This window comes from Neofelis nebulosa, chromosome 9 (genome assembly GCF_028018385.1).
Source record: "Neofelis nebulosa isolate mNeoNeb1 chromosome 9, mNeoNeb1.pri, whole genome shotgun sequence".
In the NCBI taxonomy this organism is placed as follows: domain Eukaryota; kingdom Metazoa; phylum Chordata; class Mammalia; order Carnivora; family Felidae; genus Neofelis; species Neofelis nebulosa.
The window spans coordinates 7962847-7979831 of record NC_080790.1 but is presented as its reverse complement, the minus strand read 5'-3'; the positions used below and the strand labels follow the sequence as shown (position 1 = coordinate 7979831).

The window sequence follows — 16985 nt, the reverse complement described above, 5'->3', positions numbered from 1 at the left end:
CCCGAGCTTTTATCCGGAGCGGGAGGCGGCCCCCGCCCGCCCCTCGGGCATTTGCATACCCGGCCGCCCGCCTCCCGCGGGGGCCCGGCTGCGGCCCGCGCGCGTCCCGGGCCGCCCGGGCCCTGGGTCGCCCCCCGCCCCCCACCCCGCCCAGGTGGGTCGGGGCGGGACCCGGGGGGAGCCTCGGGCGGGGTCTGCAGTCCACAACGTAGCGGAGCGCGCGGGACGTGCCGGACCGAGCGAAGCAGGGGGTGCGAAGTACTCGGGACTCCCGCCCCCACCCGGCGATGACCGAGCACGGGGGCTCGGGAATCCCGCGGCGAAGAGGCCTGATCTGTGGGAAGAAACGCCACAGGTCCACGTGTGTTCTGGAACACACCTGGACAGAGGCCCAGACCTTCCTGGGCTTGTGGGCGAGAGCTTACGGCTGGTTGCCAGGGAAACTCCCCACTGCCAGGCGCGCCCACCTCACCTTACCCCCTTCAAAGCTGCCCTGGGTATTGGAGGGGTTTAAAACTCAGAGTCTGAGTACCAGGATGTGGGGTCGTGATCCGTGCTGTTTGAAAAAAGACAAGGACCCCCCCGGAAACTAACGTCTGAATGTTAAACAAAACAAGAAAACCCCGACTTCATTTCCTCTGGAGTAATGGAGGAAACTTTAGTGTAGCCTTCCCTGTGGGCGATGTTTTTGGTGGTTTCTGGGAAAGATAAAAATCTCAGAATGAGTTTTGTTTTTTTTGGGGGGGGGGGCGGGTGTTGAAGAAGGTTTGGTGGCTTCCTGGAGAATGAACTGTGCCTTCCTAGATAAAACTAGGGGGACCATCATCCCATTGCCGAGAATGCTTTCGGGTCTTCGGAAGGGAAGGGAAGGTGTAACTCCAGATGCTGGCACGAGAAGCCCCAGACGCGGAACAGAAAGGTGGTTTCTAAGATCACAACAGGCTCGCACTGCAATCCTGTTGTGGGTTTGGAACTGGCAGTTCGGAACTCCCAACACCTGCGCCGTGCATCATCGTTATTGGGACACTCGTGTGCATTAGTCAGTCCTTGCAACATCTTCCCGAGGGTGGACACCTGAAACCAAGGGATGAGGAAACGCCATGGGCACAGGGAGGTTAAATGGTGATTCCAAGCGAAGGAGTGGCCTGGTTGCACATTGAACCTGGGGTCTCCAATCTTGGACTTGACCCCGTGATGCCATTCTTTCCAGCTAGGCAAAACAGAATTGTAGAGCTGGGGGCAAACCCCAAGTACAAAGAAGAGTAAGGTTGCCCCACAAGTTGCATGAATTGCTGGGTGTCGTGTCACTGGCTAATGGCAAAGCTACGCGTGGGACCGAGGGTCCTTTGCCTTGCTCCCAGCAAGCCTGCAGGATGGGGTCGTAACTCTGGGGAAGAAAGCACGTTTTCCATTTCAGATAACATTCAGAGCCACTGACCTGGCTTCTTAGAGACTGGGCAACACATGTAGAGGTGTTCCCAACTTTTGCTTATGGCACCATTCTTTCTGTAAGTATGGTTTCCTCTAACAAGCTTGTTTCATGGAATAAAAGACAAGTCAGACACAAAATAACTCCCGGACGTCTGATAAAGAAAATATTGAGGGCCTCCAGTGTTCCTTGTCTGACTTAAAACCTTCCTACTCAAAATCTAAAATCTTTCTGGTTATTGTACATCTTGCTTGGGCTTCTTGTGAAACATCGGAAGTTGTAATAGTTGATGACTACTGTTCTAGAGATAGCATGACTTTTTTCAACTAACTTTTTTCTGCTTCTCAAGGTGATTCTATCCTGCGTATAGAGGATTTGGAAACCAGAAAAGTATAAAGAAGAAAGTAAAAAATTGGCTGTATTTCCATGATCTCAAAATAACCACTGTTAACATTCTCTTTGTTACTTCTTCTTCTTCCTTTTTTTTTTTCTTTTTAGGTAGTCTTCACTACCTCACAGCATGGAGCCCATCGTGGGGCTTGAACTCACGACCCTGAGCTCCAGACCTGAGCTGAGATCAAGAGTTGGACGCTTAACTGACCGAGCCACTCAAGCACCCCCCTCTTTGTTATTTTTTAATGCATATTCGTAAATACAGGCATAGACTTTTTGGCATGACTGAGATTACATATTCTACATGAGGGTCGGCATCCTTCTGTTGATTGTTTTTTAAAGATCAAGAAATTAGGGGCGCCTGGGTGGTGCAGTCGGTTAAGCGTCCGACTTCAGCCAGGTCACGATCTCGCGGTCCGTGAGTTCGAGCCCCGTGTCAGGCTCTGGGCCGATGGCTCGGAGCCTGGAGCCTGTTTCCGATTCTGTGTCTCCCTCTCTCTCTGCCCCTCCCCCGTTCATGCTCTGTCTCTCTCTGTCCCAAAAATAAATAAAAAACGTTGAAAAAAAAATTAAAAAAAAAAAAAAAAGATCAAGAAATTATCAAACCTATCTTATCAGCGAAGGATAATCCAATGTCATCAGCAATTTACTACAGCTCAGAATTTGAGTCAGATGCATTGGATTTCAAAGGTAAATAGAAATCTGTTTGGACAACTTACATCTTAAAGAAAAGGAAAAAAAAAAAAAAAACAGAGAGAATGAAGAGGGAGAGAGAGAGAGAGATGAAAACAACAGTATGTTGCCCCAGGGGGAATCTTTTGATTTGCAGCTTTCAAAGGCAACATCTGTACTCATCAGTTTTGAATGGACTTGTGTTATTCTCTCAAGTTCCCTATAATCAGTCTTTAACACAGAAAAATAAGGAGAAATCCACCAAAAGCAGTGTACAACAGCACTCCCACTAAGGAAAGTCGTTCCCTTCCATACATCAGCCTGAAACAGCATTTAACAACCCGTGTTCGGTTCCTCCGCCTGTCCCCACACTCCCAAAGTCTCTGAAATCTACAGCTAAGCAATTACAAGTGTATGTGCCTTGACCACTGCTTTTAAAATACCCCCTGGTTACGAAAAGTGCTTCATAGACAGAATCCCGAAAGAACCCAGGTTATAAAGAATACTCTCTCTATCTGGGAATAAAGCCGAGGGAGGAAATACTATCAGCCTGGCATAATCTCAAGCTAATTATGAATTTGGCTTTGGCTACCTAGTCCAGAAAGGTTTCTGCAGTTGGCACTGGTTACGCATTGAGCCAGCTGGAGTCTGTACAAGGGGGAACAGTCCCATCAAGTTTGGGAACCAGAAGGACCAGGCTGGCCTCGTTGGGCTGCTGTCCTCTAGCCTCTCCCAAATGATGGCCTTGGGATCTCTTTGTTGCCTAGTGTGGACACAGCCCTCATAGGATGCTCTTACCATTAGCACAGACACACCATTCCACCTGCAGGTGGCTCAGGTGGATTTTTCTAGGCTTTTCTGAGAAGAACGCAAGGAAGTTTTTCTAGAAGGACAGCTCTCTGGTGGAGACAAAGGTAAGTAGAACAGTCTGTTTCGTCAGTACCATGTTGGAGAAACAGATTAGGCTTTGGAATTGGGCAATTGGATAAGTTACTTAGTTAGCCTGGATCAACTGCAGGCTTCCCATCTGAAAACGGGGAGCGGGGGTGCGTAATTATGTCCACCTTTCAGGCTCATCCTGCGGGTGAGAGAGAGCCTGGGGCACCAAAGAGGGGGCTTGGAAGCTGTGGTGTGCTCAGCGAATGTTCCCTTGACTTCCCTCTCCCTCTGTTGTCTTAGATGTCCCATAGGTCTTTATACCCTAAGTGTGGGTGATTATACCAGTGGCTCAGCGATGCCCAGCATATTTCCCCATGGGCTCATCTACGTCTTCCATCCAGCCAATACCCTTGTGATTCAAGGACAGCCATCAGGACGGCTTTCACTCTTTCACTGGATAAACTAAGGCCGTGAATTCTCACGGTCTCTTTGCCCAAGTGCACACAATTAAGGAGAACGCCAGTCTTCCTTTGCCCATTTAACCAGTTGTTATCGTTGTTTTCAGTGTCTGCAAGGCAGTGAGGGGAGCGCAAACATACATGAGAGTTTTCAGTCCAGTGATGGAGAAAAACCAACTTGGTAAGCAGAAGTTTGAGTAGTCCCAACTCCCTACGGTCTGAATACGAAGCTCTGGGCAGGATGTGATACATGCATAAAAATGAGGTATGAGCGTTCGAGAATGCCATGATCCTCGTTTCACAGATGAAGAAACAGGCCCAGGGAGGTTAAGTGATCTAATCAAGAGCCCAGTTAATGGTAGACCTGGAACTTGAACTTCATTCTTCTACCCCTGAGTGCATATTGCTCAACAAGGTCTCTGCCACCCTCCACTGCCCTGTCCCAAGAACCAGTCACTAGCATTCCATCTGTGACTATGTTCCTGGCAGTTCTACTCATTAGCTGAGTGAACTTGACTTCGGTGGGCTGCAAAACAGGGATAAAAACGGTGCCTGTCCCCTAAGGTTTTTCTGGGGACTCCATGATATGGCACGGTGACCGGCCCCTATTAAGTGATCGGTCGAGGTTGCCGTGGGTATTAGCCACGGCCAACACTCTCTGTGTCTTTTCCTTCCTTTGTCTCTCCTTTCCAAGTTCCTTTTCCCCCACACAGGGTTCTTTTGCAAGATACCGATTCTGCCCTCTTGTAAACACATGGCTCATTTGTCACTCATGCGTTCAGTCACTTCAAACATGTCTTTGATGTAGTTAGCCTTGGAGGAAGCAGGGCACAGCAAGTGCTCCGGGACGAGGCTACAGCAAAGAGCCACGCAGGGGGTGGGGCTCTGGCTGTGGAACTGAGAGGACCCGACCTCACCTCCCAGTTCTGGCGTGTATTAGCTGTGCCCTTGCCGAGTACCCCATCTTCCCGAACTCCAGTTTCCTCTGCTATAAAATGGGGGCTCCAAGGTCTAGTTAGAGAGTTATAATAAAAATGGAATGGTGGCACCTGGGTGCCTCAGTCATTCGTCAGGCCTCCGACTTGGGCTCAGGTCACGATCTCATGGTTTGTGAGTTCGAGCCCCGCGCGAGGCTCTCTGCTGTCAGCGCAGAGGCCGCTTCAGATCCTCTGTCCCCACTCTCTCTCGGCCCCTCCCCTGCTCACGCGCGCTCTCTCTCTCTCTCTCAAAACTAAATAAACTTTTTTTTTTTTTTTTTTTTTTTTTTAACGTTCTTAGTGCTGAGTAGATGCTCAGGGAATATTTTTTCGATCACCTAGAGCATGGAGCTTAAATGCCAGAGACTGCTTGGACGATCAGGGGAAGCTGAATGAGAGTTGTTCTTCCTCTTCTTAAATCTGTTCTGTTTTAGAAATTTTAAATGGTTTGAAAAGGTCACGAAGAGATAACACTGTGTGTACGCAGTGGCTATGTACGTCAAACGTGAGTGACGTCCTGCTTGCTTCGTTCGGCAGCACAAACGCTAAAGCATGATGACATCCACCGTCATTTAATTATACTCACAAGATTGAAAATTGGAGGGGCGCCGGGGTGGCTCAGTCGGTTAAGCGTCCGACTTCGGCTCAGGTCACGATCTCGCGGTCTGTGAGTTCGAGCCCCGCATCGGGCTCTGTGCTGACAGCTCAGAGCCTGGAGCCTGTTTCAGATTCTGTGTCTCCCTCTCTCTGACCCTCCCCGTTCATGCTCTGTCTCTCTCTGTCTCAAAAATAAATAAATGTTAAAAAAAATTAAAAAAAGAAAAAAGATTGAAAATTGGAGACAACAGAGATGCCCAGCAAAGAGGGTTGGGGTGGGCAAACCAATAAGGGTCTGATCGTGCTGCCATTGAAAATGTTTTAGAGGACAGTGAGCGACGTAGTCAAGATTCCAACTTTGTAAGAAATCACACGACAAATACCATGCATGTGTATATATCCCTTTTTAGAGGAAATAAATCAAGACGGTAGAAACAGTTATTGCTGGAAAGTAGGATGACAGGTGTCTCTTTTCCTTTGACCTTTGTATTTTCGACTTTTTAACAGTAAACAAACCATTTTTAAACTCAAGAACAATCCTGAATGATATTCAGATGGGCAGCCAACCACCCCACCAGACATCAATTACTAAAGCGCGATAACGTCTCCACATTTTCCACCTCCTGTTCCGAGCTCTGAAATCTCCCATCCTGTCCCATCCCTGCCCAACTCTTCAGCTCAGAAAGTCAGAGAGAGACTGCCTTCTTTTTCCGATTTCTTTCTCCGGATCCTCATAATATTCTTTTGGGCATCTGAATATTCCCATCCTATCTTTTAAAATTTTTTCAACTTTTTTTTTTAGTTTATTATTGAGAGACAGAGACAGAGCGTGAGCAGAGGGGAGGGCAGAGAGAGAGGGAGACACAGAATCCGAAGCAGGCTCCGGGCTCCGAGCTGTCAGCACAGAGCCTGACGTGGAGCTCGAACTCACAAACTCTGAGATCACGACCTGAGCCGAAGTCGGACGCTTAACCGACTGAGCCACCCAGGCGCCCCTGAAGATTCCCACCCTCTGTTCTTGGAAATGCAGTGCGTGATTCACATTTGATTCCAGGAGGCTGGGCACTTAGGCAATTTTTATCAGCTACATTGTTTTGTTTATTATTAGTAGTAGTATTATTATTAAAACTTTTATTATGATTAGTTACATATTTATCTCTTGAGAGCTAAATTTTATTTTATTTTATTTTTTTTATGTTTATTTATTTTTGAGACAGAGAGAGACACAGCATGAGCAGGGAAGGGGCAGAGAGAGCGAGGGAGACACAGAATGTGAAGCAGGCTCCAGGCTCTGAGCTGTCGGCACAGAGCCCGACGCGGGGCTCGAACTCACGAACCGTGAGATCATGACCTGAGCCGAAGTCGGCCGCTCAACCGACTGAACCACCCAGGCGCCCCAGTTGAGAGCTAAATTTTAAGTGCCCTGAATTACCTTTTCCTGACTTTTAAAATTTTTATTTTATTTTATTTTATTTTATTTTATTTTATTTTAATTGTCTTTCACCCTTCTGAGGAAATTAGTAAAAGCCTGGCATATAATAAACATTGAAAGCTTGTTAAGCAAGTATTTGTTATCACCAAAAAAGGTGCTCCCAGCTTTGCTACAATCTTTCAAAACACGAGGCAGAATATTTCCACCTGTTCTGTTCTTCAACCCTTCCTTTAAGCAGCTCTCTCACCGCCAGTCCAAGGCGTGCCCTCCAGGTTCTACCTCCAGAGTGCACCTTGCACCTGACCTCTTTTCTTCTCGTCATCTCCCTGTTCTGGGCTCTCATCCCCTTTACTCCCGTCTCCTGTAGTGGTTGAATCACACTCGTCTCCCAAATGTGTCCATCCAGAACCCCAGAATGGACGTGATTTGGAAAAGGGGCCTTTGCAGATGTATTCACAGATGTAATTCGTTAAGGATATCAAAATGATATCGTTATTGGATTTAGGGTCGGCTCTAAATGCAACGACCGGGGTCCTTATAAGAAGAGGGGAGGAGACAGAGACACAGGGAAGAGAACCAGGCAAAGACAAAGGCAGAGATTAGAGTGATGCAACTACAAGCCAAGGAAGACTGAGGGTTGCCGGGGCCACCAGAAAGCAGGGAGAGGCAAGGCAAGGTCCACCCTAGAGACTTCAGAGGGAGCACGACTCTGCTCACACCTTGGTTTGGAGCTTCTAGGTTCCAGAACTTGAGACAACAAAGCCCTGTTGGGTTAAGCCACCCAGTTTGTGGCGCTTTGCTAAGGCAGCCCTAGGAAATGAACACATCCCCTTAGAGCCCAGAGCCGTGGTTCATAACACATATCAGATCACATCATCACATCTCTGCTCAAAAGCCTCCAACCGCTTCCCATTGCTGTTAAACTCCAAAACCCCGTTTCTCATACAGAAGGAAAAAGTTATAAATGTGGAAAAGGAGAAAACTAGAAGAAACCCTGTGTTGCTCGATTGGGACTGGAGGTGTCAGTAATGAGCTCCTAGATTTTAAGGTGGATGGATGGATGAATGGATGGATGGATGCATAGATAGACAGAGAGACAGACAGACAGATTCTTTCCTAGCTCTGTTCATTGAGAGAGCCTAGAAGCACTGAAAACATCAATAGTCCAAACCTTGACTTCTAAATACCGTTGTCCGTGAAAAGGAAGCAGGGAACCGGGGAGGAACGGGTGATTCCAGAGCTGGAATGGGGGGCAGCAAAGGGACATAATGTCTTCAACTTACTCTCAAACTGTTCAAAGTAATAATAACATATATATTATATATACAGATACAGGTATCTCTCTTTTTTACATATAGTCTCACCATATAGCTATATCTATGGAGATTCCGTGGGCTATTCTATTTATTTTGAAACTGTATTACAATAAAAAGAAAATCTCCCTTTGCAGGCCTCCAGGTCTCCAGTCGGTGGAAGTGAAGAGAGGGGTCCTGTTCCCCACCTCTACTCACAGCCTGGCCCTACTCTGTGCCCTGAGGCCACTATCCCTTTATCCCTGTTCATTGGGTCACCACAGGAAGCCAGAGACCCCCAGGTCAACGTTCCCTTCTCACCCCTCCTTCTGTCCATCTTCTTAGCCCTCTTCAAGGGCTCAGCCCCTGTACCTGTGCCCCCAAAAACTCACATCCCTCATCAGCAAACCCTTGGTGTTCCGAGTCCTTTCTGTCTCCCTCACTTTCTTGTGCTGCCCTCAACCTGGCTTCCCCTGAGGCCACTGTTTTCCTCAGAGCTCTCTCAAGTGGAGGCTTCTTTTTGACCCCACACCTACTAGCACGGGGTCTCTAGTGGGAAGTATCCTCTCTGCTCCTTCTTGCCGCTTCCAGCCGCTTCTGCCTCGATCCCCCCCCAACACCTCTCCCCAGCTTTGAATCTCTGGGTGCCTCATCCAATGGAATTTTTCTGCGTCCAATGGAATAGAAACATTTTCTAACTGTGCTGCCTTCCCTAGGTGGTAGCCACTAGCCCTGTGTCTGTTGGGCACTTGGAATGTGGCTACTTATACTAAGGACTGGAATTTTACATTTTATTTAATTTGGGTTAATTTTAAGTTAAACAGTGACACATGGAGGGTGTCCGCCATATTGGACAGTGCAGCTTAGACGTACCTCCCGCTTCCACTTACCGTGGTGATCTACAGACCCCCCCAAGGCACATCCTCTTACTTCCTGAAGCGTTCAGTTCCTCCCCTATTCTCTCCATCTCTACTCATGTCTTAACACCTCGTGAGGCCACCATATACTGAAATGATTCTGGCCACACCCTGGTCTCTTGTTTCTTTGAACTCTTCTCCTTCGGTTGATGGTGTCCATGCCTTTTACTCCTGAGGTCTTTAGCCTTTGTCATTACCACTGACTGGGACCCCTCACTGGTCTCAACCCCCTGTGTCCCACTCTCTGACCACTGTAAAAGCCAACGATAAAGGGTCTGAACTTTTCCTATTGCCCAAAGAGAAAGAAATCTTTCCCGGCCTCCCTCCCTTTCCTTCTATTAGAGCATTTGCTGGAGAAAAGTATGTGTGTAAACCCTACCTCTATCCTTTTGACACGTATATAAATCCTGTTTAAAGCTACAGAAGCCTCTGGCCAACATTACCACCCGGAGAGGCTTTTCTTAGGCTTTAGGAGCCACCTCTTTGGAATGTAAATATCAAGATACCTTTCTGTTGCTGCTTGTCGTAGAAATATGAGCAGCTTTATTTTTTTCCCTCGGATAAAGACAGTTAAGAACACAGATGGCTACCTCAGTTACCAGGTGGATTATTGCCCCCCCCCCAACACTACTACCCTATTTTCCTAGTACCCTACCTGTCCACCCCACCAGGACCAAAATCCATCGGTCCCGCCATTGCCTATTACCCCCCACCCCCGGTCATGCCCTCACTTCCCTCCTTAAACTTTACAGTCCATATTGTATCTACCCCCTTGCTCACCCTCTCCGTGCTCTTGACACTTCCTTGCTGTGTTTTATTTGATGGCCCCAAATCCAACCCTGGGAAAATCTACCTCTCCACCAGCCCTGTGCCTATATCCTACAGCAGTATGTGGCTGGAGAGAAACACAGGACCACACTGATTGATCTTGAAGGAAACCCAGAACATGTCACCCCAAGATATGCCAGTTGGCTTATTGACCGTTTTGAATTAACGGGACTTAAGAAACAGCAGGCGCAGGAAAGACACTATGACCCTTCTTCTTCCTAAAAACAGGTGAGAAAACTCCCTTGTGAAAGGTGCCCTCCCTGTATCAGGAGGAAGGGAAGATATTCTTATCATCAGAGACAGAGAGCTGGGAGCCAAGAAATCTGTACCAACAAGCTACTTAAACTAACCCTTCTCTTCCTGGTTGCTTCTTCACCGCTTATGACACCTAGTCCGTCATTTACTATACTCCCTTGATCCATTTTGTCTCCCATTCTTCCAGACACCTATTCAAACTCTCCTCTCCACCTATGTTCAACTTCCCTTCCCCCGTCTCCACCCTCAGCAGAGAACTTTGCTAATTCTCTGAGAAAGGGAAAAGCATCAAAAGACAGCCTCCACAAGCCCCCATTACCAGCTACAGAAATTAACTCGAAATGGATCATAGACCTAAATGAATATGCTGAAGCCATAAAATCTTTAGAAGAAAACATAGCAGTAAATCTTTGTGATCTTGGGTTAAGAAAAAGTTTCCTAGATATGACACCAAAATCACAAATAACAGAAGAAAAATAAATTGGAGAAGTAAAAATAAAAATAACCTCTGTGCTTCAAAGGATGTCATTAGAAAATGGAAAGACAACCCACAGAACAACAGAAAATATTTGCAAAACATACTCGATAGGGAACTTGTGTCTAGAATTTATAAAGGGCTCTTCTGAACTCAATGATAAAAAGACAACCGTGGGCAATGGATCTGAGTAGACATCCTCCGAAGGAGATATACAGAAGGCCAATGAGCATATTCAAAGGCATTCAGTATCACTAGTCATTAAAGAAATACAAAAAAAAAAAAATCACTATGAGGTACCACTTCATACCCATGGCTATTATAAAAAAGAAAGAGAAAGAAAGAAAGAAAGAAAGAAAGAAAGAAAGAAAGAAAGGGAAAAAAGGAAGAAAGAAGGAAAGAAAGAAGAAAGAAAAAGAAAGAAAGAAAGAAAGAGAAAAAAGGAAGAAAGAAGGAAAGAAAGAAGAAAGAAAAAGAAAGAAAGAAAGAAAGAAAGAAAGAAAGAAAGAAAGAAAGAAAGAAAAAAGGAAGAAAGAAGGAAAGAAGAAAGAAAAAGAAAGAAAGAAAGAAAGAAAGAGAAAAAAGGAAGAAAGAAAGAAAGAAAGAAAGAAAAAAGGAAGAAAGAAGGAAAGAAAGAAGAAAGAAAAAGAAAGAAAGAAAGAAAGAAAGAAAGAAAGAAAGAAAGAAAGAAAGAAAGAAAGAAAGGAAGAAAGAAGGAAAGAAAGGAAGGAGGAAGGAAGAAAACCGGTGTTGGTGAGTATGTAGATGAGCTGGAACCCTCATACACTGCTGGCGGGAATATAAAAAGGTGCAGTCAGTTTGGAAAACAGTTTGGCAACTCCTTAAACATTGAACAGTTACCAGATGACTCAGCAATTCCACCCCTATGTACATATCAAAGAAGTGAAAACATGTGACCACACAAACACTTGGCCATATGTGTTAATAACAGTATTCTTCACAATAGCCCCAAAGTGGAAAGAACCCAAATGTCCCTCAGCTGATGAAGAGAAAAGCAACATGTAGTATATCCATGCCGTGGAGTACTATTCAGCAGCGAAAAGGAATATGGTGTTGACACAGGCTTCAATGTGGGTGACCTTGGAAACATGACGCTAAGTGAAGGAAGCCAGTCACACACACACACACAAAAAAGTGCATTAAATGATTCCCTTTATATGAAATATCTAGAATAGGCCAGTCCATTGGGCAGAAAGGAGGTTAGAAGTTGCCTAGAGCTGGGGGAGGGGGGAGGCGAGGGGCGGGGTGAGACGGGTTGGGGAAAAATGGAAAGGGACAATGGATACGGAGTTTCCTCTTGGGGTGATGAAAAGGTAAACCAATTGTGGTGATGAATGCGCAACTCTATGAATATACTGAAGAAAAAAAAAACCGCAGTGAATTGCACAGTTTAACTGGTGAATTGTATGGTATGTGAATTATATTTCAATAATGCTATTCAAAAAAATAATAAAGCAGGTGCAAATACCACGTGCTAAAAAAGGTAGCCTAAAAACAAACAAGCCTGCTCAAGCACGACCTGCCCGTGACACCCTTCCAGGTCCCTGTTTGGGTTCCCATACCGCCTGGTATTTCTCATCCCTCTGTGACGGTTTGCAGCGCATGAGGCTGTGGCCCTTGGTTACTCACGTGTCCCCAAGGCTGCGCTGTGAGCCCCTGGAGGCCATGAATCACTCCTCACTCTTCCGTGGGTCAACAACACCCAGCACGGTGCCTGGCACAGAGTGGGTTGCCAGGAAATGTTTGTTTAGTAAAAGTGGATTCTCGTAGTTTCTCTTGAAAAACATTACATGTCATAAGTCTATCGATCAGATAGTTAATTATTTGATACACATATATTGTTCACTTGCCGCGAATCACACAGCCTCGATTCGTACACAGCTGATACACATTGCCGGAACTATCATTCCGAGATGCACGCTGCGCTCAACCTCCGGGGTCAGGGATGTCAGTCTCGGGATGCTTGACCTCTCTCTTGATCTCAACATCGCACAGCCAACATTTGATAAAATAGAATGAACTAACGTGCCGCCTTTTTAAAACACATCACGGTTGTTAAGGTGGGTTCCTTTGAAAACTGAGCAGCACCACCCTAGGGAATTTTTCATTTGATCTTTTTAAATTAAAAAAAAATTTTTTTAACGTTGATTTATTTTTGAGAGGCAGGGCGGGAGCAGGGTGGAGAGAGAGGGAGACACAGAATCGGAAGCAGGCTCCAGGCTCTGAGCAGTCAGCACAGAGCCTGACACAGGGCTCGAGCCCACGAAGCACGAGATGATGCCCTGAGCCGAAGTCGGACGCTTAACTGACTGAGCCACCCAGGTGCCCCGATCCTGGGGAATTTTGAATGAGCATGTTCTAAAGGAACAATGACTCTCCACGAACATGGAGGAGCAGCAGGAAATTTCCACAAGTCCCTGCTTTATGGTAGCCTGCCGAAGCCCTGCGCAAAGTAAAACGGTTCACATTCGCACACCAACTTACAAAGTGGGGCTTGCAAGGCGTTAGTAAAACTAGGGGTGAATTCTCTAGGCAAAGTCCTTGTGGTCCAGGCTGGGTAGGAGCCTGAGCCCCGTGTCTGTGGGCTTGGAGAGGCCCTTGGGGACCCTCATTTCTTTGACCAGCCCCGTCGCACCCTGCAAACTTCCTGGTCATCCCTGCTTTCTCCCACCCTGCTCTCCTCTCTCTGTTCTTTCCAGAATGCTCTGCGTCCTCCCTCTGGTCCTGAAGCCTCAGGGATCCTGGGAGCCATCTTCCAAGGCAAGTAGACAAGCCGCACGTCAACCATCCTTGTTCTCCCACCAGGGCCCTCCCCTGAAAACATTCGTGGGGGAACCGCTGCTGCCACACCAGATGCTTCCAAGACTGTGACTGCGGAGAAGCCCCTCTACTCTGACATCCGGCTGACCCCCCCCCCCCACCCCTCCTAGGAAGGGACGAGAGAAAGCAGACATGTGTCCTATGATAGGTGCTCAGGGATGACGAGATCCACCAGGCAAAGACCCTTGTCTGCCTGCTTCACTGCAGGGGGAGGCTAACCAGCAGTATTTCCCAAATGAATGAATGAATGGATGAATGAATGAAATGTGATGAGTGATGAACGAGGGAAACGTCATCATCTGGCCCTTGCCCCTGCCTCCGAGAAAACTCGGGCATCTGAGTTTGGTGCAGTATTTCTCTCCAGCCCAAGACAGCGTGGCTTGAGTGTCCCCAGGGACAACGTCCACCCCCTGCGTGTAGGCTCCTGGAGCTCCCCCACCCCAAGGCTCTTCTCTTTGTGTCTTTCAGCTCCCACTCCTGTGGCCACACCCCGCCCCTTGTCATCACCTGAAACTGCCCCACCTCTGAAATCTTAGATACCGCTGGCCCACACAGCACAGCCTACGGTCCTCCCCGCACCCCTGCCCGGCTCCCACTGCGTGTCGCACGGCACGCGCACGCGGGCACGCTCACATGCACACACATGTGCTCACACGCACGTGCGTGCACGCGCACACCTCCGCCTTCTCCTGCGCTGTCACCTTCTTGTTTTGCTTCTTTTCCTGCCAGGCCTGACTGTCTGAAGTTCCGTCACGTCTGCAGCCTCGTTCTCTCCTGCTCTTGCCATGGATCACCCCCTCCTCCCCCCCCCCCCCCCCCCCCCCGGGTGCCCAGCAAACCCTTGCCTTGCTCCTCTCTAACTTCTTCACCATCTCCACCTGGCCGCTAGGTGGCGCTGGAAGGGGCCACACAAATCTGACCCGCGCTGTCTTTGGCACCTGACGTTTCCCCAGCCCGGCGGTCCTTTTCCTCGGCTCGCTGGCCCCTTCATTTATTCCACAGCTATGCACCGAGCACCTACCACGGGCCAGGACAGGTGCTGGGGACCGAGTCGTCAACAAGACAGGCCGGGTCCCTGCTCTCAGGGACCTTACCCGCTTGGGGGGAAGACAGTAAATCGATACATAATTGTCAAGGAGATTCAGCCAGGCTAGGATCTCCGCTCTCCGGGAATCCCTCCCTTGGGCTTTGCAGCCTTCGTTGTGTACATGACCTTGCCTCTTACTTCAAGAAAAGTGACACCTATCCCTTCTAATTCTCCCAGCCTGTGGATGTTTCACCCCGCACACCCCTTGCTCCCACCCCCGCCTGTTTTTTCTTGTCTCCGAGGATGTGACAGGTCCCTCCTCTCGGGAGGCCAGTGCCATCACCTGCCCATAGTGACAGACCATCTCCCCCATCAGTTGCCCCCCCCCCCACCTTTCCTTATCCTCACATGCTCCTTGAACCATCCTACATGCTTGTGAGATTCTGTGTTCTTGGGCGTAGCGATGGTTTGTTCGTCTCAATTGACTGTATTCATTGTCAGTCATAGACATCGCGTGCCGGTGACCTCGTTTCAGATTTGGGGTTATTATGAAGAATGCTGATGTGAACATTCTTGTAAGTGTCTTTGACGACCAGAACTTTCTAGTTTTGATGATGTCTAACTTATCAACTTTTCTTTTATGATTACAGATTTTTTTGTGGCCTAAGAGAGCTCTGCCTATCCCCCAGGTCACAAGATATCCTCCTGTGTTTCCTTTTAAAATCTTAATGTTTTAACTTTGATGTTTAGCTATATGATCTATTTTGAATTCATATCTTTTGTATGATGTGTGTGGTATGAAGTAGGACTCAAAGTCCATTTTTCCCCATGTGGAGATCCAGTTACCCCAACGCTGTTTGTTGAAAAGATTCCCTCTCCTCATTGGCTTGTTTTGGTACCATTGTTGAAAATCAGACAATTCTATAAATCAGGGCTTATTAGTGGGTTTTCTGTTCTTTTCCATGTTCTGTTTGCTGATTCTTACTCTAGGAGCTATCTTGATTACTATGGTACATCCTGAGATAAGGTAGTACAAGTCATCCATCTCTGTGGTTTCCCCCCAAAGTCCTTTTTTAAAATGTTTATTTATTTATTTGGAGAGCAAGGGAGCGTGAGTGGGGGGAGAAGGAGGGAGACAGAAAGAATCACAAGCAGGCTCTGCACCGTCATCGTGGAGCCTGACACGGGGCTTGGTCCCATGAGCTGTGAGATCATGACCTGAGTCAAAATCGAGGGTCAGACGCTCAACCGACTGAGTCACCCAGGCACCTCTTGCCCCAAAGTCTTTTGAAGAAAACACTTCGCACTTCTACACATTTTACACATTTTGCAATCGGGTTGTCAATTTCCACTAAAAAAAACAAAAACGAAAATGAAAAAAACAAAACCCAAAACCCGAAGACTCTGCTGGGATCTTGATTAGGCTTTCATTGAATCTATAGATTATTGTGATGACAGTTGAATTCTTAACAAAAAATTCTCATCTTGAATTATTTATCTATCTCTCCCATCCCCCCCCCCACCGATCTGTTCTTATACTACATACTACATACAGAAAAGTGGAGAAAACAGTATTTTCAACAACTCACATACCCATTCCAGAGATGAACAATTGTTAACATCTTTGGGTAAATTTCTTTTTTGCAAACCTAAGTCTCATCTTCTTCATTTGTAATATTGGAAAAAATTAAAAAAATTTTTTTTCTTAATGTTTATTTATTTTTGAGAGAGGAAGAGAGAGTGAGATCAGGGGAGGGGCAGAGAGAGGGAGACATAGAATCCGAAGCAGGCTCCAGGCTCTGAGCTGTCAGCACAGAGCCCGATGTGGGGCTTGAACCCACAAACCGCGAGATCATGACCCTAGCTGAAGTCAGAAGCTCAACCGGCTGAGCCACCCAGGCACCCCTGTAATATTGGAAAATTTATACTGCCTCCGCCATAAGGTTTTTTTTTTTTTTAATTTTTAAGGTTTATTTAGTTTTCAGAGAGAGAGAGAGAGAGAGTGCGAGCAGGTGAGGAGCAGAGAGAGACACAGAATCTGAAACAGGCTCCAGGCTCTTCGCTATCAGCACGGAGCCTGATGCAGGGCTCAAACCCACCAACCGTGAGATTCTGACCTGATCCAAAGTAGGACGCTTAACTGAATGAGCCACCCAGGCACGACCCCCCCCCCCCCCGCCATAAGGTGCTGATAAAGATTAAAAGAGGAAACTTGGGTAAAATATTAAATTAGAACACTTCCTGTCCACGCAGTGAACTTGGGGATTTTATTCTTATTAATTCTCACAACCTATGCTTAGTAGCATCTACACGAACTGAGACATTTTCCATGGATCAGAGACCTGAGGCTGTCTTGCAGTTTAGGAATCTATGGAGATATGAATAAGTAAATAAAAAATTACAAAGTCTTCAACCTTAAATAATGTTCATTGAGGTAAGGGGAAAAGACATCTCACTCTCAATATTGGCGTAGGTTATTCTGAACAAACATTTTATTTGGAAATAATTTCAGA

At 47.0% G+C, this 16985-nt stretch overlaps 1 long non-coding RNA gene across 2 annotated transcripts; it reads left to right on the top strand.

Annotated features, from left to right (window-relative positions):
- Positions 1 to 3135: 3135 nt before the first annotated feature.
- On the top strand, positions 3136 to 10890 carry LOC131484358 (uncharacterized). Of its 2 annotated transcripts, none has more exons than XR_009248187.1 (3): positions 3136 to 3408; positions 3939 to 4096; positions 10103 to 10890. It is a non-coding gene; the product is annotated as an uncharacterized LOC131484358 (long non-coding RNA). The 2 variants fall into 2 exon arrangements; XR_009248186.1 differs by lacking the exon at positions 10103 to 10890 and adding an exon at positions 5243 to 5405.
- Positions 10891 to 16985: the final 6095 nt, after the last annotated feature.